This window comes from Dermochelys coriacea, chromosome 2, assembly GCF_009764565.3.
Source record: "Dermochelys coriacea isolate rDerCor1 chromosome 2, rDerCor1.pri.v4, whole genome shotgun sequence".
In the NCBI taxonomy this organism is placed as follows: domain Eukaryota; kingdom Metazoa; phylum Chordata; order Testudines; family Dermochelyidae; genus Dermochelys; species Dermochelys coriacea.
The window spans coordinates 49,608,498-49,635,403 of NC_050069.1; the positions used below are offsets into that span (position 1 = coordinate 49,608,498).

General features: G+C 44.2%; 1 protein-coding gene across 4 annotated transcripts in view; it reads right to left on the minus strand.

Moving 5' to 3' along the window:
* Positions 1–26,679, minus strand: part of WWP1 (WW domain containing E3 ubiquitin protein ligase 1) — a 151,788-nt gene extending 125,109 nt beyond the window's left edge. Inside the window, exons 1-2 of one of the 4 annotated variants that reach the window (XM_043507649.1) lie at positions 26,538–26,666; positions 25,849–25,992 (exon numbers count right to left, since the gene is read on the minus strand). The gene's annotated coding sequence lies outside the window, so the exon portion shown is untranslated. Of the gene's footprint in view, positions 1–25,848; positions 26,149–26,537 lie in introns of all 4 variants that reach the window. The other 3 variants (XM_043507650.1, XM_038388536.2, XM_038388537.2) reach the window with 3 other exon arrangements.
* Between the last annotated feature and the right edge of the window lie 227 nt (positions 26,680–26,906).

Sequence of the window (26,906 nt, forward strand, 5' to 3'; positions counted from 1 at the left end):
TTCACAATGGAAATGAGATTGACTATTGTGGAAAAACTGTAAGCTGGGAAGAAGGCTCTGGCCTGTATAGCATCTAGTTGGGGCCCAATAAACTCAAGTTGTTGTACTGGTGTCAGTGTTGATTTTCGTATGTTTATCTGGAGGACAAGTTTCAAGAAAAGGTCCGTCGTTTTTGTTATGGCTTGGAGTGCATCAACTCTAGATGGAGCCTTGATGAAGCAGTCATCTAGGTATGGGAATATTATAAGCCCTTGTTTGCAGCACCACTGCCAGGACTTTGGAAAAATACTCTTGGTGCCATAGAGAGGCCAAACGGTAGTACCTTGCATTGATAATGGCTGAACTCCAGAACAAATCTCGGGAACCTCCTATGGGAAGCGTGTATGGCAATATGAAAGTACATATCTTGGAGACTGAGGCCTGAGAACCAGTCCCCCTGTTCCAGTACTGGGATTACTGTTGATAGTGTGACTACCTTGAACTGTTCTAGTTTGACAAACTTGTTGAGGTCCCTCAAGTCTAAGATAAGTGTGGTGGGTGGAGACCTCTTTTGGATTAGAAAATAGAGGGAATAAAAGCCTTTCCTTCTTTGTTGGAACAGAACCTGCTCTACAGCTCCCACTCACACAATATGGTTTATTAGAGATGTCGATTAAATCGCAGTTAACTCATGCGATTAACTCAAAATTATAAAAAAAATTAACTGTGATTTAATTGCACTGTTAAACAATAGAACAATTGAAATCAAATCCCCGTTGCTGATGATTTCCAGTACCCACTTGTCAGAGGTGATCTGCCACCACATCGGGTAGAATGAAGTCAAACTGTCACCAAACTGATGGATTAATTCAGGTGGCTACAGCATCTGGACTAGGGGAGGCATCTCGGGGCCTCAACCAAATTTTCAAAATTGTTGTTTGGAGGCAGATGGGTGGGGCATAACCACCTGTATTGATGTCTGTTTGCATTTGGGAGGTCACTGTCTCCTATGTTGTGCATCGTAATGCTGTTGAGGAATGAAATGTGGAGGGCAAGATCTCGGAATAGATTGATATCTACCCTGTCTTCCATTTGGTGTATAGATGCCAAGTGAATAGAGTCTTGCTCTGGAATCCTTTAATGAATGAAGGAATTCATCAATGTACTCGGAAAAAAGTTTAGACCCTTCAAATGGGAGATCTTCCACAGTAGTCTGCACCTTCTGGACAACCTTGAGAGGTGAAGCCATGAGACTCGTCTCATTAGCACAGAAGTCGCAATGGACTGGGCCACCGTACCTGTAGCATCCAGAGAGGCTTTCAGCACCATGCATACCAGGAGCAGTTGTTCTGTCACTAAAGCTTGCAAGTCTCTTTTTTATCTGGGAGAGATTGAGTGAATTCATTGAATTTGGAATAGTTCATATGATTATACTTGGATAAAAGTACGTTGTAGTTATCTATTCGAAAATGGAGCATGGCTGAAAAATATGCCTTGAGACCTAAGAGGTCTTGTCTCTTCCAGTCCTTGTCAGATGGGGTTGTCCTGAGGTGGTGTTGTCATCATCTCTCGTCAACTGCATTGACCATGAGGGAGTTTATAGTAGGATAAGAGAATGAGAACTCCATGTCCTTGGCGGGCACATAACACTTCTTGTCTGCTCGCTTGCTGGTAGATGGTATCGATACAGGGGTCTGCCAGATCACCTTAGCTAGGTCCAACAAGGCCTCATTGATTGGAAGTGCCATCATTGCAGATATGGAGGCCTGCAATATGTCAAGAAACTTGTATTGTTGCTCTCTAACTTCCTCCAGTGGGATCAGGAGAGTCTCCAATCCTACAGAAAAGTTCTTCAAACGCTTAAAATTTCTTCCTCATGCTCTTCTAACAATTCTGGCTCTGGTTTAGGAGGCCTAGATATCAATGAGGATGGAGAGCGTATGCGTTTCTAATCGTTGGGCGGTTTGGGTAAGTGTAGTTTATATGCAGCCCAAGGGTCCCAACAGGGCACATGTGGGGGAAATAGGAACATGGGGCTGCATACACAGGTACCTGTACCAAGGACCTGGTTTGCTTTTGCCCTCAATAGCCAAAGACCTGGAGTATAATTCTCTGTGTGGAGCCCCTGGATATGATGGGGGAGTATGAGTTGCAATCAAGTACTTCTCTTTCTCTCACGGGAAAAGGGTGGCATGGTCATGGACGGAGAGTGATGTGGTATAAGTTGCATCTCTGGGGGAGAGGCATGAACCATTGGGAGCAGTGATTCTGGGTGTCAAAAAAGAGTTACCTTTTTTCATTACTGGTGTTCTTTGAGAAGTGTTGCTCATGTCTATTCCGTTGTGGTGTGTGTGCTCACCACATGCACCGGTGCCGGAATTTTTTCCCCTCAGTGGTATCCGTATGGGACCGCCTCTGGGGCCCTCTGGAGTGGCGCGTGTATGCCACAGTATAAAGGGTGCTGCTGGCTCCCCCCACCCTCAGTTCCTTCTTGCCGGAAACTCCAACAGTGGGGAAGGAGGGTAGGTCAAGGAATGGACATGAGTAACATCTCGAAGAACACCAGTTGCGAAAAAAAGGTAATTGTCTTTTCTTCTTCGAGTGCTTGCTCATGTCCATTCCATTGTAAGTAACTCCCAAGCAGTACCACTGGATGCGAATAGGAGTTCAGGGACTTATCAACTGCAACACAGCTCTGCCAAATCCAGCATTGTCTCTTCTCTGCTGGGTGATGGCATAGTCCATTGTGAACATGTGTGTATCAAAGACCATGTTGCAGCTCTGCAGATCTCTGGGATAGGGACATGCGCCAAGAAGGCTGCCGAGGATGACTGAGCCCTAATCGAGTGGGCCTTCACCGTAGGTGGCAGCTCGGCCTGAGCCAGCTCATAACAGGTCCAGATGCAGGTGGTGATCCAATTCAAGGCCCTTCATCCTATCCGCTGTCGCGATAAAGAGCAGGGTTGACCTGTGGAAGGCTTTGGTGTGCTCCATGTAGAACGCTAGGGCATGCCGGACATCCAAAGCGTGTAGCCGCCTCTCCTCATTGGTGGAGTGTGGCTTTGGACAGAACACCAGGAGGAAGATATCCTGGTTGACATGAAAAGGGACACCACCATAGGCAGGAAAGCCAGATGGGGGTCACAGCTGGACCTTGTCCTTGCAGAATACCATATATGGAGGCTCCATCGTGGGAGCCTTAATCTCGGATATGCGCCTCACCTAGGTAAGGGCTACAAAAAATTTTCCACGACAGATGGAGATGGAACAAGAAGCCATAGAGCGAAAGAGTGGGCCCATGAGCTTAGAGGATGAGGTTGAGAGCCCACTGGGGAACCAGGTTCTGGACTGGGGGAAGAGCCGTTCAATGCCCTTTAGGAACCTCATCGACATCTCATGTGAGAATACCGATTGGCCCAGGATGCGCCTATGGAAGGTCAATATAGCTGCCAAGTGCACCTTGATGGACGGAAATGTGAGGCCTTCGTGCTTTAGGTGGAGCAGGTAATCCAGGATAGACTGCAGACAACATACATGCACACTGCCATGTGACCCAATAATCTGAGGCAGACCTGGGCCATAGTGAGCGGGTGTGCAGAGTCACTGGCAATGAGATTTGACATGGTCTTCAACCTGTCATGTGGTACAAATGCTCTGACTTGGGTAGAGTCTAGTACCGCTCTGATAAATTCTATCCTTTGGACTGGGATTAAGATTGATTTTTGCTCATTTATCAACAGGCCCAGGGTGCAGCACGTGGTTTGCAGCACAGTGACACTGTGCTGGACTTGGGTCCTTGAGCGTCCTTTGATGAGCCAGTCGTCGAGGTATATCTCGAGGTAAATCTTGATACCCTGATGTCTGAGGTAAGATGCCATTACCGACATGCACTTGGTAAACACCATTGGGATGGTTGCTGGGCCAAAAGGGAGCATCGCAAACGGGTAGGGGGTGGTCTCCACCATAAAGCACATGAAACGTCTGTGTCCATGGAATATCTATACATGGAAGTAAGCATCCTTTAAAATGAGGGCGCCAGATCAGTCTCCTGGATCCAGGGAAGGGATGATGGAGGCCAGGGAGACCATGCAAAACTTTAACTTCCTGAGATATTCGTTGAGGTCTTGTAGGTCCAGGATGGGTCTTAGACCCCCTCTTTGCCTTTGGGGCTAAAAAACAGTAGTAAAACCCCTTGCCCCTGAAATTTAGGAGGACTTCCTCCACAGTTCTCACCTGCAGAAGGCCCCGTACCTCCTGAGCAAGCAGGCTCTCATGAGAGGGATCCCTGAAGAGGGATGGGGAGGGGGAATTGAAGGGGCGGAGAACAGAAATAAACTGAAGGGTATAACCATAAGCCACAATACTGAGGATTCATTGGTCTGAAGTTATAGATGCTCAGGGCAGGGAGGAAAGGGGACAGGCAGTTGGAGAAAAGCCGGGAAGCAGGATCCAGGACACAGGCTGGAAGGTCGCCTTTGAGCATACCCTCAAAATGCCAGTTTACCACCCTGCTAATTGTGGGTGGAGCTTGAATGAGTGGAGGACATTGGCTGGTGGCCCTGCCGGCACTTATAGGTCTTGCCCTTCTTGCAGAAGGGCTCTGAGGCTAACTGCTTAACCTCTGGGACTGTTGTGGCTTAAACCGCTTCCTTGACAGCCCAGGAGTGTACAGGCCCAGTGTTTGCAGGGTTGCCCTCGAGTCTTTCTGACTGTGTAATTTGGCACCCGTTTGTTCAGAGAACAGTGCCAGGCCATCGAATGGGAGGTCCTGAATCGACTGCTGAACCTGCACATCACGGCCCGAGGATTGCAACTAGGATGCTCACCTCATGGAGATGGTCGAGGCCATGGTTCGGGCCACAGAGTCTGTCACATTTGAGGCCGCTTAGAGGGCTGCCCTTGCCACTGCCTGGCCCTCGTCAAGGATCACCAGGAATTCCTTCCGGGGGCCCTCAGGCAGTGAGTCTGAGGACTTAGCCATGACTGCCAGATGTTAAAGTCATAGCAGCCCAGCAAATCCTGATGGTTGGCCACTCTCAGCTAGAGGCTGAATACATTTTTCTTCCAAAGAGATCAAGCATCTTTGCCTCTATTTTTGGGTGTCATACCTGGTTGACCCTACTTTTCACACTCATTAAAGGCAGACACCAGCAGTGAGTTTGGGACAGGGTGGGTGATAGGTATTCATAATCTCTAGCAAACACATAATATTTACATTCTGCCCACTTGGAAATGGAGAGCAGCGACAAAGGTATCTGCCACATGGACTTAGTAATTTTTGCCACTCCATCGTGCACTGGCAATGCCATTCTTGCAAGGGCAGCTGAGCTCAGCATGTCAAAGAGAAAGTCTGAGGGCTCCAACAATTCCTCATCTTTTAGCCCCAGGTTTGAGGTGACCCTCTTCAAAAGCTCTTGGTGAGCCTGGGCATCATCCTGAGGGATTGGGTGACGATGAAAAGGAGGTGGGTTCTAGCAGGTCTGCCACAACCGATGCCTCCTCCACAGGCACCTCCATTGGGGCCAGGTGACCCTGAGAGATCCTCTCCAGTGTCACCTCCGTGTTGGGGCAGGGCGCACAGGAGATAGTCGCCGACCATTTGTCTGATGCCCTCGACCGACCTATGCCCTTGTGAAGGGTGAGGGAACCCCCAGGGATTCTAGAAATGCCAAGGGGCAGGAGGCCACACTGCTCCAGGAGGTGCCACAGGGAATGTTAGTGCCCCCGAAGAGTGACTCCGGCCTGCTGGCAGGGACTCTTCCTCACTAGGGAAGGAGGAGCTGCCTCCAAGGGACCAGGACGGTGCCAAGGCCAACTATCTACCCCAGTCCTGGCCCCAAGGCTCCACTGGGGATCTGCATGAGGGCAACGACTTTCCGTGCTGCAATCCCAGAGACGGCATTTGGCTGATTGGCAATGGGAACCTGGCAATCTAAGCCTAACACTCAGCAAGCGGTGTTGGTCCATCAAGCAGGAGGGAGTAGGATGCCGTGCAGTGAACATAGGCATGCCTGTGGTGATCCATACTAGCATTCCGGTGACCAGTAACGGGGCTCCCGGGACCAGCGCTTGAATGGCTGAAGCGGTGCTGTACGCTGGGAGAGCGGTCAGGGTGCTTCCAGCACTGGGGCTGCAGAAACGGGCGCACCTCTGCAGGTCTGTTCTGATTCACTGGCAATCTTCTATCCCGAAGAGCGCCAGCTGGAGTCCGGGGACCGACGCCAGAGACTCTGACCATATTAATCCAAGAAATGTAGGATAATCTGTAGGACTGTATTAAAGTTTCTGACTATATTTGGTGGTGTCAGACCACAGGCTGATCCATGTCCGAGACATGGTGGCTCTGCACAGGTAAGTGCTGGCAGGACACTCCTTCTGGTGAGGAGTGATGCCACACTGATGGGGACGGTTGGAAGGGTCCCAAGGCAGGTTTACCCCTGGAGTAGGGTACTAGCGTGGGTGGCACTGGTAGGGACAAGATGTCTTTTGCGGCCTGCAGGGTCTATAGTGTAGACGACACCGTCCAGTACCGAATGCCTGTGCTACTTTCCAGGGTAGTAGGCAAGTCCTGGATTGGGATATCCCGCTCTCCGGGAACTGGGGCCCAACCTCCGTCTGAAGGTGAAGAGCCAACCTGCATGGGTTTTTGCTCTCCTCTGGTCCTCACCTTCCATTTATGGGATGCAGGAGAAAATCCCCTCTTGGCCTTTCTTTGTTTTCTAGCTGGTGCTGGGGATCGACGCCGATCCGCAGCCGGTGCCAGCGGCATGCTCCACACTGAAGCCATGGTGCTAGGAGCAGAGTCCAATCTGGACAGCTCTGGTGCTAGTGTAAGTGCTGACTCCATAAGGAGTGCTCAGAGACAAATGTCCCACTCCTTTTTGGTTCAAGGTTTGAAACTCTTACATATACAACACTTGTTGCTAACATGGGTTTCCCCCAAGCACCTCTGACAGCTACTGTGGGGGTCGCTGACTGGCATAGGCTTTTTGCAGCAGTCACGGGGTTTGAAGCCCAGGGACCAGGGCATACCCCGTCCCTAGGCTAAGTCCCATCCAGGACTACAAACTACACTAAGTGAAATAAACTAACAACTTTTAACAATTATATACCAGAAAAAAGTTCACAACAAGCAGTTGAGAGAGTAAGCTTGTTGAGGCAATGGGATGTTCCAGCACCATCATTGGCGGTAAGAATGAACTGAGGGTGGGGGGAGCCAGCAGTGCCCCTTATACTGCAGCATACATGCGCCACTCCAGAGGGTACCAGAGTTGTTCTCCTATGGGTACCACTGAGGGAAAAAACTTCTGGCACCAGTGCACGTGTCAAGCACACACACCTACAATGGAATGGACATAAGCAAGCGCTCAAAGAAACTATCTAGTCCCTTAGAAAATGGAACTACAGAAGTACCGGCATGACCGTCATCAGTACCGGTGGTTGCGTGTTTATCAGTGCAGACAGCTTTAACGTTGACAGTGCCAAAGTTAGAGTGCATTCCATCAAATGACCAGTAGATGGCACCAAGGGCTGTGTCGGTGCCAAAGGCTTCACTAATGCTAACACACTCTAAATCGTGTGTTTCACTGAGGCAGTCAGTACAGATTTTGAGATCTTTGATTTGTCTTTATCAGCGCCAAGCAACGGTGTCCTCTTATGTGGTCCTGCCCTGTTAGGGTCCTTGGACTTCTCAACAGTGCCAGTACCGGAGGTACCCAGATGGTCAAAGGAGTTAAGTCCCCCTCGAAAAGATGTTGAGGCTACTGACCTCACAGGGAATGCCTTTTTTGAGGTGGCTACTTGGTGGGTGAGCTCAGTGCCCGTTTCTTGTCATCTTGACAAGAGAGTGTAGATTTTCTCTTCTTGGTGCATGGCCAATTGGGATCAGCAAATGACAGTGCTGATGGCCTTTAATGAGTGTGAAAAGTAGGGTCATCCACTGCAGAGGAGAGGTGTCAGGGTCTGAGGCTGGTCGCAATGAGCTCTCCCCATTAGTAAAAGTTTTAGTCTCAATTCACAATCCTTTCTAACTCATGCCTAAATTTGAGGCAGTGAGTGCACTTCTATGATACGAGTCTCTCCCCTAAGCAGCATATGCACCGTCAGTGGCTGTTGCTCATGAGGACGGCCTCGTGACAAGAGAGGCAGCTCTTAAACCCGGAGGATCCGAGCATAACCCTGAGTAGGGAAAACTTCCCAGTAGGGAAGGGCTTAGATAAGCGTACCTACGCTGAACTAAAGAGTAACAGAGAGGCAAGAGTAAAGGAAAAAACATTTTTTTCAAGGGGTAAAGGGAAGAAAAATATAAAGGAAACAGATACTAAGAACTTGCCACAGAAGTACTAATATTACTAAAGGAACTACAGGCATATGAAGGGCTCCGCAAGGGATTCTAACCCAGACCAAGAGCGGTTGAGAAGGAATTGAGGGTTGTTAGACTGCACAATACTATATAGCCACCGCTCACAGCGTGAGACGGGGAGGAGTGCATGTGCGGCACAACGGGCACTGGGATCTCCAATCACAGGTGCAGGGGAGCTATCACACCCAGTGGAGCACCAGAGGGACACTACTCGAAAGAACAACCTGGGGTTTATGTCATATCAAGATAGGGGAGGGAAGCAAAAGCCTGAACGAAGGCCAGAAATATTCTTTTGCACGTCTGTCCCTCAGAGCCACATGCATCCAGAGCAAGACAAATGGTCAGGCTAACTCACTCAAACACTATCAGCTGAATGTGGGAGAATGGGGGCTAAACCAGCAAGTCTTCAGATTGCACCAAGATGATTCCTTCCATAAGCGAACCTGTTTGCAACTTAGTCCAACGGCAAACCAAATTTTATTCCTGTCCTCAGCACCCACAGGCCTGGAAAACATGGATCTCCATAGGCTGGATCTTTAGGAATATGCCTTTCACCTCTTTCTCTTCAAGTCCATGGAGGCCTCAAAGACATCCCAGAACTGAATTTAAGTAATCCTAATCACTCTTTTCTGACCCAGATTTCAGGATATACTGCATTGATTTGAATGTCAGTATGCCGAGGGTGGATACCACCAATTTCCCATGACATTCATCAGGGCTCCTCAACACACACCCAAAAGACAGAATTCTGAGGGTTCACCAAATGGTGATACCTCCTACAAAATGCTCATTCTTAAGCTGGTGAAATTCCTTCTTAAAAACAAAAATATCTTTCTTCAGCTGAGTTTATATGATCATTGGAGAATATGGTATTCATGATATAAGAGGAGGAAGGTAAATTAATTATATTTCACACAGGTATGTCTTGGTCGACTTTTCTAAACTACTGTGTACTTTAAGGGCTTTTCTACACTAGAAACACGTCAGTGGCACCTCCCCAAGAGGCAGTAGCTAGATCGATGGAAGAATTCTTCCATCAAACCAGCATCGTTTACCCAGGGACTTAGGTCAGTTTACCTACATTACTCAAGGGTGTGGATTTTTCATACAGCTGAGCAATGTAGCTGGGTTGATTTAATTTTCCCATGTAGATCAGCCCTAAGCTATTCCTGGTCAGCAGCCTTTTAAGTAGGAAGAACTCCCATGTCCTATACAAATGTTTCTAACAACTCCTTTCCCCAAAATAACCCACAAAACCATCACGTGAGACATAAAAGAAGCCAGCAAAATGTCTTCTACTCAGCAACGTCATGAAAAACCAATCAGTATATTCAACTTTCCAGATCCATTCTCTGTACTGATATTATATATATCCTCTATCCCTTACCTAGTCAAACCAAGATACCTCCTAAAACTTCATCTGTTTTCTTAGTATTTTTAAAAATTTCCAAATATTACTCTGGCAAACAAGCCTATCAGCAGCCATTTCACTTGTGGTATTTGTGGTAAGGTTTACTCTTAGCTTTTTTTTTTTTTGAAAGATTTTTTAAAAAATATTTAAATTACACAGACTGCATTTACAACATTTTAAATATTTAAACGAGTTAATCTTTTAAATTCATAAGTCTAGAGGGTTTCAAGAAAAATGTTACTCTATTTTGAAAAGTTAGTCTGTAAATGTGGTTCCATATCAAATCTGCTCAATTTACAATCTTTTGCCTTGCAGACTAAACCAGGTTTCCTTTTTCTCCATATAACACCAGCAACAAAGATACTGCAGGCCAGATAAGCTTCTCAATTAAAGGTGTGCTGACTTGAAATGCCATTTTAGTCACCCTTCTGAGCAGAACTACTCTTTAAAGGCACAATTGTCCATAATCATTTACACCTGTGCAAAGTGAATGTGAAAATGCTAACATTTCAGAAGGGTGGTATTTTACACTCACTTTGCACATGATAAAGCACTACACAATGTGCAAGTCAGCGGCCGATCAGATTTTCTAAGGGCTTGTCTACCCTGGCAATTTACAGTGCTGCAACTTTCTCCCTCAGGGGGTGTGGGAAAAAAAACACCCCCGAGTGCAGCAAGTTTCAGTGCTGTAAAGCGCTAGTGTAAACAGTGCACCAGCGCTGGGAGCTAGGCTCCCAGAGCTGGTAGTTACGCCCCTTGTGTAGGTGTTGGTTTTTTTTTTTTAAAGTGCTGGGAGAGCTTTCTCCCAGTACTCTGCCGCAACCACACAAGCCACGTTAAAGCTCTGCTGCAGTCGCACTTTAGCATTGCCAGTGTAGACTAGCCCTAAGTCTTTCTTAGGAGTGAATGGCAGTGAACTAAAATAGGAATTTGTTTGCCACAGTTCACATCAGACAAATAAACCCACTATAGCCCACAATGGGATTAATATGAATTTTTGAAACTAAAAAAAAAAAACAAAAATAAAAACATTCATGTCATTCTTTCACTTCCTTAATTTTATGAATTAAAAATATTTAAGTCTTTATGGAAGAAAAAGAGATTGGAACTCACTGCTGCCTTGATATTAGAAGAAAAAATACCTACGGAACTAGCGCTTAATGCTAGTCTGTGTAGGAGATCATCATATCTAATCTCAGAGCTGTACTAGAGTTTGTTTTTTATACTGGAAATTTAGCATTTTAAAAATAATTTTTTACAAACATCTGCATAGTTGTATTTATTTACAAGTGTTTCAGAAAAATGGTGCATCTCCAATACACAAAACGTTGCTTTTGAAGAAATGAAAATATTTATGCAATGATATTGACTTCATTGGAAACGGTTTTCATTTTACATATTTCAGTTCTGTTGAACTTTGTACCAGTATTACATATTTACCACACTTTGTCAGTTGACCACATCTCCTTGGGAACGACCTAGATTGCAATAGCAGAAGAGTGGCAATTCAGAATGAAGGAACACTCACTTGTTCTCACTGCTACTCTAATCAATGCTAAAATACTTAGTCTCAAGAACATACAAAAAAAGTGTGGGGGGGGGGGAGGGCAGAAGAGTGGTGGTGAATGCCTTACATAACTGGAGTAAGGATACCTGGCATGTTTTCATCTGCTTTTAAATTTTAATTTATTTTTTTAAACCATAAATCATCTGTTTATATTGACCAAACATCTTGCCATTCCTACTTCATATACTTTTAATGTTAAAAATGATAATATTCTGAACCTTGCCATTCTTGTATAGGTTTTACTTTGAGACTGGAGAATTACCTGGCCTTGAAGTTATTTGTACTGGAAGTTAAAAAAAACCATTCTTGAATTGGATAGTATTAGGATTCCTGGTATATTTCTGCCCTAAACGGTGAAGTTGTTAGCTAAACTTCTATTGGTATGTGCATGTGTGTTCATTCAGAATAATAGTTTTGTTACTGAATCTAGTTTTTGTAACTAGCCTGCTGTTACTGTAATTAGACAATCTTTCTATCAGACAGGATTGTAACAACTTCAGGGCTGTCACTTCTAAGATCTGACACCACAAAATATAGTCAGGGACTTTAATACAGTCCTACAGATTATCCTACATCTCTTGGATTAATACTCCAATTATATTTTTCCCTATTTCAAGTTCATAAACTAATATTTTTTAGATAATCCAGTTTATATACTTGCTGAAGATAAGTACCTTTTTTCTTCTGTTTTACTATGTCCCAAGTGATGGAATTTGCAGTACATCACCAGGGAGATGGGACCAGAAAAACAGATTTCACTGTCATAAAATTCTTTTCAATAGTCTGTGTGATTTTTTCCACCATTACTCCTAGTTTTCCCTCATTATACACCTGTTGTATGGTGTTTGCTTATCTAATCAGTTGTCTCTAAATCTCCCTTGCTTGAGTTCTTATTTAAACATGCACAGTGAAAACTGTTTAAGAAAACAATAACTACTAAACAGTGATGTACCACAATCATTATCCATGTCCTTACTATTTACCACGGCATCTGCCAACTTTACCAGCAATGTTAAGATGAGCAAAGTTATCCAGATTAGCTAATTAAAAAAATATTTAACTGTCATTAATGCTGTTAATCACCTCTATTTCATTATTACTGTAAGAAATGAACATCCACCTTCTTTCCAAATATAGAATAGAAATTAAATAACAAAATACTTAGTTAACACACAGTAAAGGTTGCCTAGCGATAGCTCACGTTAGTCAATAGAACTACTCAGAGTAGTAATGTGAAGCACCTGCATGTTTGCAAGATCAGGTCTGTGATACATAATAGAAATTGTACAAAGCATGAATTACATTTTTGAAATTCCAATATAACTCTCAGTTATGAGAAATTTAATATCTAAAATTCTCCATTATTGAGAGATGAACTCTTTCAGCAGGATAATCTCTATCTACTTCAGTCTTTGTGTTACCGGAAGACTGGAAAGCACTTGTTTCAACATTTAGGGCTACATTTTCAGAAGCGATTATGGAGGTCTCAATTGTGTGAGCAACTTGTCAGTGTAAGGAGGCTTGATTTTGCAAAGGACAGAGTGCTAAATACTTTCTGAAAAAGTAAAAATTGTTTAAGGTGTCTCAAATTTGACAACCCAAAATTGAGGAACCCCCAAAACAGTAGTCACTTTTGAAAATTTAAGTTGTAAAATTACAGTATAACTACAGTATATCTGCAATAACTATATAATTGTCATCCCAAACTTCAAAAACAACACTTTCAGGTTTATTGCATATATACTTTCTAATTGAAGAATATTAACCAAAAAAAAATTGTTTCATTTGTATACTAGTATTAGTTAAATCTTTTACAGTACTTCTGCTGTGGCATATACTGATCTCAAAAGCATGCTGTAACTGCATTAATTTTCCTTCCACACCTGCAACTTGCATATACCATCATTACTGAAAGCCCTGTGTGCTTTTCAGTAAGTTGGACCGAATTTCTGTGTCGCAACATACAACTTGTGTCAGGTTCAACTAAGATCAAAGGGAGGCTTCCATTGAATTAAATACGGCTACTACCATCACAGTAATATTTTGATATTACAATCAATTTATTCTATGCTGCTCCAAGTTTTCAAATATTAAATGATAACATTTGCACTGACTATACATAATTGCACTTACAAGTTTTAATGAGGAAGCTGGAACATTTTGCAGATTAGTAGGGTGGACAGTTAAGGCCTAACACAGCCAGGAAACCGCAAGAGTGCTCTGGACCAGACAAATTCATCATTTTAGTCAGTCCAATTTGTACATTGAATGAAACAAGGAACTAACGGATGGAGCCCTGTGCGAATACAAATTTATGTCAGCAGATGCGGATATAAATCAGAGCCCTGCACCTCTGCGGATTCCACCAGGAACCACAGAGATGAAAGGAGCAGCATGTCGGGCCACCACTCCTAGAAGCCAGCACCAGCAGCTCCTCTGGTGTGGCTGTATCACCCACAGCCCTGCCCACTGGGGTGGGCACCAGGCTTACCAGCAGCTGCCCCTGGTCACGCTTGTGTGTTCAAGTGGCTTGCATGCCCCCAAACAGGAGAGACAGATTGCTGCGTGGAAGGGACTTCTGTCTCAGAGCGTGCAAGCCGCTTGAACTCCCACAGTCCCACACAGCACTTTTCCGTGTCTGCCATCTCTCTAGAAGCATGGAGCCTGCAGAACTCAGCACAGTTCTCCTCTGCATTGCTAATACAGGACATACAATTCTCCAGTATTTGCACAGCTTAAGGGAGTACTGATACAACAGGGACTACCATGCAAAGACGTTTGAGCACAATAACTGAATGCTGATAGCGAAAAAACAATCCCAGATCGTAGCTGGTGTTCATGGAGCAGCATCACATAGTGGAGAGCAATTACTGGGCCTGACAAATAAGCACTGACTGATAGGATCGCATTGTAATGCAGAGTTGGGATGATAAGCAGTGGTTGCAGAACTTGCAGATGCAAAAGGCCACATTCCTGGGGTTGCATGCTGAGCTCACCCCGGTCTTCCAGCACAGGTGTACCAAAATGGGAGATGCAGTGACAGTGGAGAAGTGAGTGGCGATCAAGCTCTGGAAACTTGGAACACTGAATTGCTACTGGTCAGCAGGCAATAATTCGGGAGTTGAAAAATCCACCGTGTGGGCCAAGTATATAAGGCCATTAACTCAGTAAAGTATAGGAAATACTGGACGAATGAGCAGCAAAAGGGTTATCTGTGGTGGGGAGATAGATGGTATGCATACCCCTATTTTGGCACTGGCTCATCTTGCCACAGAGTACATCAACAGAAAGGGCTGCTTTTCTTTAGTAATGTAAGCACTAGTGGATCATGTGGGGAGCTTCACTGATACCAATGTAGGCTGGTCAGGGAAGGTATAGGACACTTGCATCTTTAAGAACACAGGACTTTTCAAAAAGCTGTAAGCGGAGACAGTCTTTCCCAATTCGTGGATTACCACTGCTGATGTTGAAATGCCAAAAGTGATTCTGGGGGAATCACTTGCATATGTCTTGCTCATGCATCTGTACATTGGCCACCTCAAAAGAGCCAAGGAAAGGTTTTACTACCAGCTCTGCCGGTGCGAAATGACTGTTGAATGTACCTTTGGTAAACTGAAGAGACACTGGTGTTGCTTATTCACTTAATTCAATCTCAATGAGAAAATCATCCCAATGGTTATAGCTGTATGTTGTGTACTGCATAACATCTATGAGGCAAGGGTGGAAAAACTGCCGACAGGGTGGAGGAGTTTAGGTTGACCATCTGTCTGCTAAATTTGAACAGCCAGATGACACAAGGGCTACTAGAAGAGCCAACCATGGTGCTGTGTGGCTGAGGGAGGCTTTAAAATAGCATTTTATTGGTTAGCCACAGTAGAGTTCTCTGTTGCTTTTATGAAATGGTGTCTGTTCTCTGGTTTCAGAGTGGTAGCTGTGTTAGTCTGTATCAGCAAAAAACTAGTCTCTAAGGTGCCACAAGTACTCCTCGTTCTTTTTGTCTGTTCTCTGTACTTCACGTTATATATTGGTATGGTCTTTGCCTGCTGTTATGAATTCTGTAATGCTTAGTGTATATTTATGAGTTTAATTGGCACTCTGCCTCCCACTGTAATTCTTGATGTGAACTAATAAAGGTAGTCTGGCTTTACAAAAATAGAATTTTATTTTGTGCAAAACAGCTGTTAACAAAATTAAAGTGCAAATACACACATTACATGTTAACTATTTTTGCAACAATTCCAAATGAAAATGAAAGTAAACAGTAAACATGTATGTCCATGAATGTAAATGGTTCAGTGCAGTATATTGTGGCTACATACACATTGACCTGTGGTTTCAACAGGTTAGTGTAATGTGTATCATTAGTTCTCCTTGTTGTTCCCTGGCATGGAGTGATAGGGGTAAGAATGTGCAGTACAGCGCCACATAGAATACTGGGAGTTGTAGGAAGCAGCAGCCATGGCGTTCTCCAAGGACTGCAAACATCTTTGGTACTGTAGATCAATCATACTCTGCAACATTTATGTTCGTTTCCTGAGCAATCCCTTTATGCCTGGTGCATTTCCTGATGCGCCTCTTGGTCCTTTAGCCTGTTCTGCAGTCACGGCTTTCTCCGTTCACTTTCTCCTCGTTCACCTTGTGAAGGGCACCCCAACACCTCTGATCACTGTGAAAGGCAATTGTGGTTTGGAAGATCTCGTGGAACATATCCTCCCTACTTTTCTTCCTTTTCCTGAGGATCAGCATCAGACATTCAGTGGACGCGAAGGGGTGACCCCTTTAGGCCAGCACACAAAAAGTTACTGATAAAAACAGATAGATATACCATTAGATTTAGTCACAGCAGAAAGGGAAAGGTAAGTCCCAAAACTTCCTTGACATTATTCCAATAAATACCTTTAATATATGCTTATTGACACGTTAGCTTTAGAGTTCCTTGCTACAGCACCACTCTCCAGCTCAAACTATAGTGAGTATGGCATCATGGGGGGGGGGGGGGAAGAGGAGGAGGAGTGTTCCTCCGCACTTTGTTATTAAGTTACGCACCCTCCCTAGGTACGATATAGGGAAATGGCAGTGAACATATTGGCACTATTTTCATAAGCAATGATTTTGCCTGATATCTCACTCCTGAGGGTGACAAAGGCACAGAGAGCACAGCTGCTACTGGCATCCTGAAGTCACCCAGGCCCAAACGCGGATAGGCTGTTTACCACAATGATGCCTGCCTAACTCATTACAAAGTGGCATAGAAAAGTATCCTATTCTGATGAAAGAAACAAAGCTGCCATCCCTAGAAATCTCATGGAAATAGTCCGTAAGCCTCTCCTGAAAAGTTTCATCAAGATCTCTCAAGAGGATAAGAGACACATCCCCACTCTGGTAAATAGTATTCTGCACCCCCCCACCACGCCTAGCCCAACAAGCCAAAAAAATTGAAAAACAGATCCTGATTCTACCCCATTTATTATACATCTACCTGAGTACAGGGCACAGATCTGAAATGAACTATTTAATGGATGGCTGCCATACAACCATTTTTATTTTCTAACATTATACCAGTAAAGCAATGAAAATTGCCTGACCCATTCATATGCTGCCATTTTTAAATAGCAAACAAAAGCATGGGGAGAGGACGTGAAGGAACAGATGAAGTTTGAGCGAAAGGAAAATAAAAACAAACAAACATTGCAAGGAATAATGCAAGTACACACTTACCGAGTTCCCTTCCCTTTTGTCAGTAGGCTCATCTGGCTAGACTCCTGCAGAATGTCAAATAGTTCCTAGCTTGCAGCATGGTTTGAGTCTCCTGCTTACTTCCCTCCACCCACCATCACCACCACCGTTGTTCATGGCAGGGGTCACTCATGATCTTGGGTTCCTCTCAGGTACCCACCATCACTGGTGAATGTTGGTGGGTTAACTGACAAGTAGAGCATGCAGTTCATTGTAAAAACATCAGATCTGCAGAGCAGCACCACATTTCTTGTTGCCTTCCCTCGCTTTGTGATATTACTAGCAGACTTCTTTTGCTTTCATGTTGCACTGCTGCTGATTCCTGTTGTGCCCCTTTGCCATCATCCCCTGTACAATCTGCTCATAGAGGACGACGTTTCTATGGTTGGTCCATAGCTGTGCTTGCAGAGCCTTTTTTCCCCTCAAGCCGAGCAGATCCAATACTTCTTGCCTATTCCAGGCATGAGCGCATCTAGTAGCTTTCTGTGTAGGTGGAGCTGGCATGGTCAGTCGGGCAGCTGGATCCACACAACAAAAGGAGAGCTGCTAGATATACTCACTAAGATGGGCAATGAGGAAAAGGCATTTCAAAAGACACACAAGAATTTTAAAGGGGTAGGTGGACTTCTGGACTCTGGGGCCCTGGTGGAGTTCAAAATTGTGACCACAGGAGTCACCGTCTCAGAGACAGGGTCATTGAGGGACAGGTGCTGGAAGATTGTTAGGGTCAACACAACTAAGGCATCGCCTACACTCACACTCCTGAGAAGGTCAACCATGGCTCTGTACTGCTTTCGGGGGTAGTGTTACTGCATCACTGTAATAGGCCACTTACATGGGCAGAAGACAAATTTAAGCATAGCCACGTGCATAGCAAGGTTGACACAAGTGGACTTACGTCAACCTAACTTTGTAGTGCAGACCAGGCTTCAGTATTGCATGCCTATGGTTTTCAATCACATCCATTCCCAGCTCCTAGTACTGACCTGCCCCATCATGCCTAGTGTGACATGGCAGGAATTCAGTGAACCTCTCCTGCAATATAACTGATTTGTCTTGTCTGGGACTCTTGCACTAGCCTCTCTGTGGCAGTTAGTCCCTTCCATGACAGCTCATCCCACACAACCATATGAAGTTTCACATCCCAAACAGTACTGCCCAAACTGTCCTAGAGTGCCACTTAGGCAGACAGGAAGATCGTAGGGGGTACTTAACTTTTTCAATATTGCACACACCACTCACACTTCCAAAAGGAGGCCCTATGTGGCCCTACACCAAGCAAAAAGTCAATGTGAGAGCACTAATGTGCACAGCATGCATAATTCCCAAGGAGAGGATTCAGTTCAAGAGTCAATGCCTGTTCCCCTGAGCCACCATGTGAATATGTTGCTCAGTGAGCATCACTCAAAAATATTCCTGAGGAAACAATGGCTCATAGATTGCTTACAGACATGCATACTGATATAGCAAAGTATTTGTAGTACAGTAACTTTTGAAATATGCGTAAACTGGTTCTAGTTACCACTGTGTATCTAAACTTGGCATAATCCAGCTATTCACTACATGATCAGCCACCTTCGGTTTCAGATCTGCAGTAAGAAAGTTATAGAATTTGAAGATTTTAAAAGCAGCTCAATCTGGGGGGAACCTCTGTCTCAAACTCCTTGAACAAATGACACCAAAATTTAAACCACAATCTCTATCCCAGTCCCTGCTTCAATATACCAATTTTGAATGGTAATTTCTCAATATATAAATTAATTTTAGAGCACTTTGAAAATTAAAGACAATTCATATGTGGTGAGGAGAAGGAGGGAAGGATGAAGTTTATCCTAGTTATTGACCAAGTTATTCCTAATTTATATCACAAGGTCAAACCACCATTTTTGCTACATGCCATTTTTCAAGACACACCATATGCAGAAGGGTTTTACCGCACTCTGAATATTAAAATCAGCTACTTATTGTGGATGTGGGGTATTGTATATGAAGAAATTCTTGACCAAATAATCCCACACTTATTCCTATGTCTGTACCCCAGATCTTATGTGGCGTGAGTTTGGAAAAGAATCTGAATATGCATGCAGATTTTAGAGCATTTTGAATTACGTACTTTTAAACAAAAAATTCTAAATTCAGGGCCAAACAGTGACATGCAGGAATCACTATAAGAGATTAGATCAATGCTGTCTGATAGCAGAAAAGCAAGATATCCTGTACAACTGTGGAATAACCTGGCCACAGGAAAGATTTTCTTCCTCACCCCATAAGAGGCTGGCTTATCCCCTGAAACAGGAGGGCACTATATTCGTAATTTTTTGAATTATATTTGATGTTACTCACAGGTTCTCATTATCTATATAAAAGTCTAATTCTTATTTTTAACCCTAGTAGGTCTATTGAGCTCAATATCTTGTAGCAATAAGGTTCAAAGATTACATAAAACAGTTTTAAGTTAGTTGCCTTTCAATTTAATTGAATATCCCCTTTTTCATAATTCTATGAGAAAGAATAAGGAAACATGGACAATGTACTGTCTCTATTCCGCTCATTGTTCTGTATACTTCTATCATGTCCTCTCTTATTTAGCCCCCCCCCCAACTAAAAAGTAACAATATTTTCACTCGTGGAAATCTTCATTTTTTTTAATCATTTTCTGGGCCACTACTGTTTTTTCCTCTAACTGGAGCCAGGGAAAGGGGCTTAGTTCTAGAAGCATTTCTCAAATGCAGCCACCAGGTGCTTTTCTTGCGGCTACAGCCTTCTGAGTTGTGATTGGGGGAAGAGCAGGAGCTAAGCAGCAGCCCCCCACCCCTACGTCGTTCCTGGATGCATCACCTTAGTGTTGATTGCTGGGGCCGCCAGCAGGGGTTTGGCCCTGTCCCCCTCTGGAGACACCTGGGGTACAACTCTGGAGGAGCCGGCAGTCAGTGGGTTCCCCACCTTCCCCTCCTGGGCCTTAGGCTTTGGACTTCAGCCCTGGGGCAGAGGGATGGCAGGCACTGGCTGCAGGGTTTCAGGCTCCAGCCCTGGGCTCCGGCTGCATGGCGGTGGGCACCAGGCTCTAATTTGCCACAGGGTTTCAGGCTCCTGCCCCCTACTGCCTCCACCACCCACCCATTCACATCGCCCCGGCCCCCACTGCCACCCCCAGTTCCCCATCCAGGGCTTAATTTGTCCCCAGGCTTGCTGGGGCTAAGTAATTCTGCTGCGAAAAATGATACTTGTATGTTTGGTAATATCACTTTTCACAACAGACTTACTAATTAGCAATAAATAAATTACGATTGGGACATGTATAAGTGCATATTTATGTTTTTTTCCTAAAGCTAATTAAATATTTTAGGAAAAAGTATGAGAGCAGCCACTACCAAGAGTCGGTGGCCACACTCTGAAGCCACCAAATAATTTCTCTTGAGAACCGATAGTAGTGGCTGATCCTGGTACAAGAGTCAAAAGAGTATCAGGATGACATAATTGTTCAGCAGCAATCAACTTCTCTGCTAATAAAGAGGTATCCAGGGTTGTTCAGAAAGAATTTGTCATATTCTGCTTGCTGCCTAGTTAAATTTACCAAGACCCCCAAGTGCTGAACATGGAATACAAGCAACATCAGAAAAGCTGCATCTCCTGAATACTTTCATGAAACAAGAAAAATGTTAGTAATGGAGGGGGCGGGGGTGGGGGGGGAGAAAAAGGCAGATAATTTTATCAAACATATGCTTAACTTCAGGGGTTTTAAAAGTTTTTCAATCAAACGTCTCTGTAACAGCATCACTGCTATCTTAATAATGGCAGTTGCATCCAGAAAAGTTTGAAGAAAAACTCTGCGGTAAAGTGCAAATCAGTTCATGATCTGCAGATTTGATTTTGTTGGCACTTTTATAATTGAAAAAATAGCAGCTTTACTGAACTAAAAGGTGCTTTCACAATTACAATGCCTCACGATCACTGTTCCCTCTAAGCTGTGCGCATGTGCACACGCACACGGATCCTAAACCATGCGCACACGCGAAACACCGCACACAAAAATTTGCACAGAAGAAATTTTTTGTGCACACAGCTGTCAAAAATTAGAGGAAACATTGCTCACGATGCAGAGACCAGATGAAGGGGCTTATCTGAAAAACGAGTAAGTGGGGGTGAAGAAAGTTGTTATACTTCTATGGTTGCAGGGATCACACTGGTACAGGTGGTCACCTATTCCTGTAATCATTAATTAATGAAGGTCAAATGCCATTTGGCCCTGAGCTTCCTAAAGACTAATTATTCATAAGTAATAGGAGGATAAAAGGTTTCTCTTAAGAATCTTTTTCAAAACACTAATTTTTCCTCTTCACTTAATCCTAGCACTTCTCTCCCAGTAGAACAGTAGTGCTCTTATGTATGGGTGCAGACAGTTTCCCTGGAATCAGTAGTGCTGTTGTATAGATAAACACTCATGGTTATGACATGGCGGTAAACTGAAATATGGTTTAGTTAATTTGTTAGGAATAGCAGTTTCTGCCTTATCTGGCCATAAAAGCAATGATAAACTCTAATTAAGTCATATATTAAAACATGTCTAAAAAACATGACAGACACCTACTAGCCAGAGACTGATACAGAAGATGAAGGGAATCCTCCACCTAGCAGGGCCAATGGCAAAGTCCTGGAGAGAAGCTCAGTCACTCCTTGCTACTGGGAAAGAGGAAGGTACAGGGATTCCTATGAGGATGCCCTCAAAGCATACTTATAGGCTCCACCTTTCCTATATGTCTTTGACTACTAGATGCTGAACACCTCTCCTAGAGCAGGGGTTCTTAACTTTTTTCTTTGAGGCCTCCCTCAACATGCTATAAAAACTTCACAACCCACCTGTGCCACAATAACTGGTTTTCTGCATATAAAAGCCAGGGCCAGCATTAGGGGGTAACAAGCAGGGCAACTTCCTGGGGCCCCATGCCACAGAAGCTCCCACAAAGCTACATTGCTCAGGCTTCAGCTACAATCCCAGGGCCCTGACAGGACTCAGAGCTACAGGCTTCAGACCTATGTGGTGGGGCTTTGGCTTTCTGCCCTAGGCCCCAGCGAGTCTAATGCTGGCCCTGCTTGACGGCCCCCCTAAAACCTGCTTGTGGCTCCACAGGGGGCTGGTTGAGAACCATTGTCCTAGAGTACCTCTTTTCTGGTAGGAAGAAGGAGCTTTCTTTCTCATTTCTCTCAAGGTGATGTGGTGGAATGTCCACTACCTTTGCCAGTGCTCCCTTGAAAATGCCACCTCTTTTTATAGCAGGCTTACAAGTCATGACAATTTAGTTAAATCAAAAACAAAAAACTGTATCACTTAAGAAAAAAGTTTTGAGATTGGGTGGAGGGGTGGCTTTCCAAATGTGACCCGAGTGTAACTAATGCAGTGTTGCCTTTGAGAGTCTGCAGACAGCACAAAATAATGACTGAGATGTGAACTCCCCTGCTGCCATTTGTTACACACAGCAGTTAATGCCAATGCACAATAATCATGGCACTTTAAAAGTCAGCATTAACTAGTCCACTGCTGATCAGCTGAGCTGATAGGAAAAGAAATGGGGTGAAATTCTGAAAGACAGAAGAAAAATGAGGGAAAATAGGGAACAGAAAAGGAAAGAAGGATGAAGACGACAAGAAAAAAGAACAAGAACAGTGATAATCCTAAAGGAGAGTATAAAATCCTTTTTACTCAATATGACAATAAAAAAAACAAAAACAAAAGTTTATTTACTACACAGGGCCATATTCCATGATGGTTCTTTGTAAAAATCTCCCACAGCTATCTGTGGGAGTTTGACTGTGGATTAAGGATAATACATAGTCCTAAATTTATATTCTGATTCACTAATCATAATTAAACATGGAATTCAGCCTCCTGTATAGAATGAATTTGGCAGCTCTGGTTTATGGCTTTCACAAAATGCAGCAGAGTAAAGATGACAGTATTCTTGTTAGTTTAATTGCTGCTATTTAGAACACTGTGACCAGCAATGAAATTAGTGAAACTGACCACAGCTCTATTATTTTCATTCCACTGTTTAGAAAAGCTATAAACAGCAGTCATAGCATTGGTGCTGCCTGTCGGCAAACTTGGGAAGACTGCACTGCATCAGTTGCATAAGCAAACATAAGGGCTAGAAATCTAATTTTTATTAATTAAAAGGTTACGTTTTGCCAAAGCTGATAGGTTAGGATCCCACTTGGCCCAGAAAATTTCCAATATGTAACTGGCAACTAGATTTTTCAAGCCCTGTCTTAACTACCCAGTGAAAATCTCTGAATTTCTGAAAACATCAGTTGTTAAAGAGTGGAGTGGTTAAGAGAACACTGAGTAACATGACTGATACTTCTGGAGAACAAGAGAACAGGGAGAGAGACTTTGAAGGAAAGGCATGCAAAAAGTTACACACAGTACAGCTGAGTTTTAAAAGGAGATTTAACTTATAATTTACATACTTTAAGGTAATACTAGTAAAAAATTGTAACAGTATTCCTATTAACAGAGTTCATATTTTGGTGCAATCATTGCTTTGTTTTCAGCTTGAATGGAAAAGTGGCATACTTGTTTACCAAGATGGTCAAGTAAAGTACTGAAATTACAACTAAGCAGTTTGAGGTTTTTTTTTTTTTTTTTTTTTTTTTTTAAAGTTTTTTGCCTTTTTTCTGTTGGCTTCATTTTCTGCATCCTAGTCTTAGGATGGATATCTTAAAGGAGCACTCAACACCTAGTTTTGGTTCTAAATTTATATCCATTTTTATTTTGTAAAGTCTGTTTAATTTACTAATTTCTAAATATTAAAACAAGTTTATTAATTTACTGGAGGTGTTATGTAACTTGTTATATAACTGCCATGTGCTATAAAATAGCAACTGTTGGGATTTTGTGGTTCCAAATAGAGGAAAGAGCAAAGAAATGGGAGGAAGGATCACCTCCTGGCCCCCTGTTTGGCCACAATACGAGAAACAGTGGAAAGGTTAAGAGGACCTCTCAGCCTCCATCATTTTCTTTTCAAGAGAGAGGGAGGAAGGTGATTGGGAGGGTTTTCCAACTAGCATTCATGCATGGAACACTGAGAAGGAGGAAGGGGTAATAAAACAGGCAGGTATTTCTCCCTCCTCTTTCAGTGTGTTCCACAGAGCCAGGAAAGCAATTAAGGACAAGGCTAGTGAAGAACAACAGGATCACTACGTCTCCATGACTCTTTCCAAGATCTGGGGAGCAGTAGATCACCTCTATCTGGGATCCTTCCACAGTGACCTGCTAGCACAGGCAACAAAACAGAATTCATTTTTAAGTCTAGTCTCAAATTGGTGTGCAAGTTAGCTGACATTTTGTTTCGTTAACATATTTTTAGTATCAGACTCTAAAAACTATTACTTTTACTACCTCAAAATATCCATTAAACTTCAAAGACACAAACTGAGGCCTACAATCGGCAAGTTGCTCCAAGTGGGCAGACCCTAGATCCTGCAAACTCTTACACATATGAATAACTTCATAATCCTAAAAACATTACAGGGCATAGGAATGACTCACAAAGCACTACAGTATCCAGTAGCATTTTCAGGATCAGACCATTATAATGAAGTCTAATGTATTGTATACACCACCACATGGGGAAGAGAGGAATTGGCATAAGGCTGCTAAAAATTCAACTTAAAGCAACAGATATACAACATATCTTGGTTCTCTCATTTCACTCATGTCTTAGGAACGAGCCGAAGTAAGCTATTGTGATTTTGAAAGGTGTTTGCACCTGCCACCTCTTCCCCCCCAAAATAAAAAGCCATGAGAATCTTTCATTCTGTGCAAACCCTCACCCCTCATTTGATCATAAGTTAGTAAAACACTGAAATACATGAACTAAGTTCATATGTAGATTAACCTGAGTAGCTCACATTAGTTTATCAAACTCCATTTATTGAAAATCTCAAGGAGTTTGTGAAAAATTATAACAGGTCATCAACAGTCAATTTATTCCTTCCCTAACTAAAGTGTTAGTATCACAAGAGAAATGTAAGGTTGAATTATTTTTATTGGAAGTGCTATCCATCCATCCATATGTTAACTATACTAAATATATGTCAGCAAAATCTAGTGAGCCAATTGTAGTATAATTGTGTAACGTGGATAGCTACCCAAGAATACCCTTCTGGTGATTTTCTATATGAATACGGGATCACCACTGAAATATGAAAATAACTTTTGGGATTATTTGTAGAACTTTGTCAAAGATTTAAGCATTCTGTAACAAATTCATGTACTATTTTTGTCCATATCTTATTTTGATAGATTGTTTTAACTAAATGCCTGTGTAATGGGATGTACAGATAGAAAGATGATTGCCTTTACAATGTAGTTCAATTTAGATACCTATTTTGTTTTTAAAATAAAGATCGGTATATAGAAAGGAGTCACTAAGTGGATCACTGTAGTAGCTCAAAGAAAAAGAGTACTTGTGGCACCTTAGAGACTAACAAATTTATTAGAGCATAAGCTTTCCTGAGCTACAGCTCACTTCATCGGATGATGAGCTGTAGCTCACCAAAGCTTATGCTCTAATAAATTTGTTAGTCTCTAAGGTGCCACAAGTCCTCCTTTTCTTTTTGCGAATACAGACTAACACGGCTGCTACTCTGAAACCTGTAGTAGCTCACTATAGCATTTATGATAAAACCAATTAATTGGGACATGGTCTGTTAAACGACTGAGATTTTAAAATCAAAATACTCAACGAGTTAGACGTTAAACAGCACCACAAAGATTCTCAGGACAATTCTAACCTGGGCAGTAACTGCAATAACTCTCTCTTCAGCCCCACCACGCGCTGTATAGGAGCCCTATACCTCCGCTGCCAACGGGGCGCAGGGTGGGGGAAGACAGGTTGCAGGGTCACCGTCCTTCGCAGGGGAGGTGTGGGGTGTCCCCTGCCCCGGTTGAGCGGAGGGACGGCAAACAGAAATGTAACAATCGCCCTCTCCTCCTCTTTCACCTCTCTAGGTAAAGAAACATGGGCCGCCTCCGCGACTGCCCTGCTGCTTCCCATACGCTCAGCACGGACTCGGGTCAGGGCTCAGCCGCATCTACCCCCGCTGGCCAGGCCCAGGAAAAGAACAAACAAGGTTACGCGCCTGACACAGGATACCACAGAGACCCTCCCCCTGCGCTCCCAGCGGTGCGGGGGCCCTGGGGCCAGCGGCCACCCCCACCGCGCTCCCAGCAGGGGCCAAGGGGGGGCAGCCCTGGTACGGCTCCCCTTCGCCATTTTGACCTGAGCGTCCCCACTGACAGGGCAGCGCCTGTGGGCCCAGAGACACCCTCTCTCTCCCCCCTCACAGCTGTGGGAGGAGAAAGTGTCCGCTCCGCGTCCCTCTCCCAGAGCGGGCGAGAAGGGGCCCCGCAGCCGCCCGTCTACTCGCCCAGCCGAGCTGTCAGAGCCAGCGGCTCTGGCAGAGCCTGTCTGTGCCCTTACCGTGGCCCGAAAGCCGCCGCCGCCGCTGCCCCCTCTCCGCCGAGGCTCCTCACCCCTCCGCCGCACAGAATGATGCCATCTCACGGCGGAGGCACCGGCGGCTCGCGCACAACAACCCCCTCCCCCACGCCAGCCGTCGCGCGCCCCCAACTGCCAGCGCCGACCGAGCCGGACGCTGAGCGCGTGCGTCTCTGCGCGCGCCCGCCAGGGGAACAGGAACTTGTAGAAGGAGCTTCTGCCTCCTCGGCCTGAACCAACTTCTCTACGGGGGGGACTAGGCCAACCTCTCCCGCGAAAGGAATGGGCAAGGGCTTACGCGGCAAGGGGTTGAACCAACTGAGTGCCCCGAACTGAACCAACCCCTGTAGA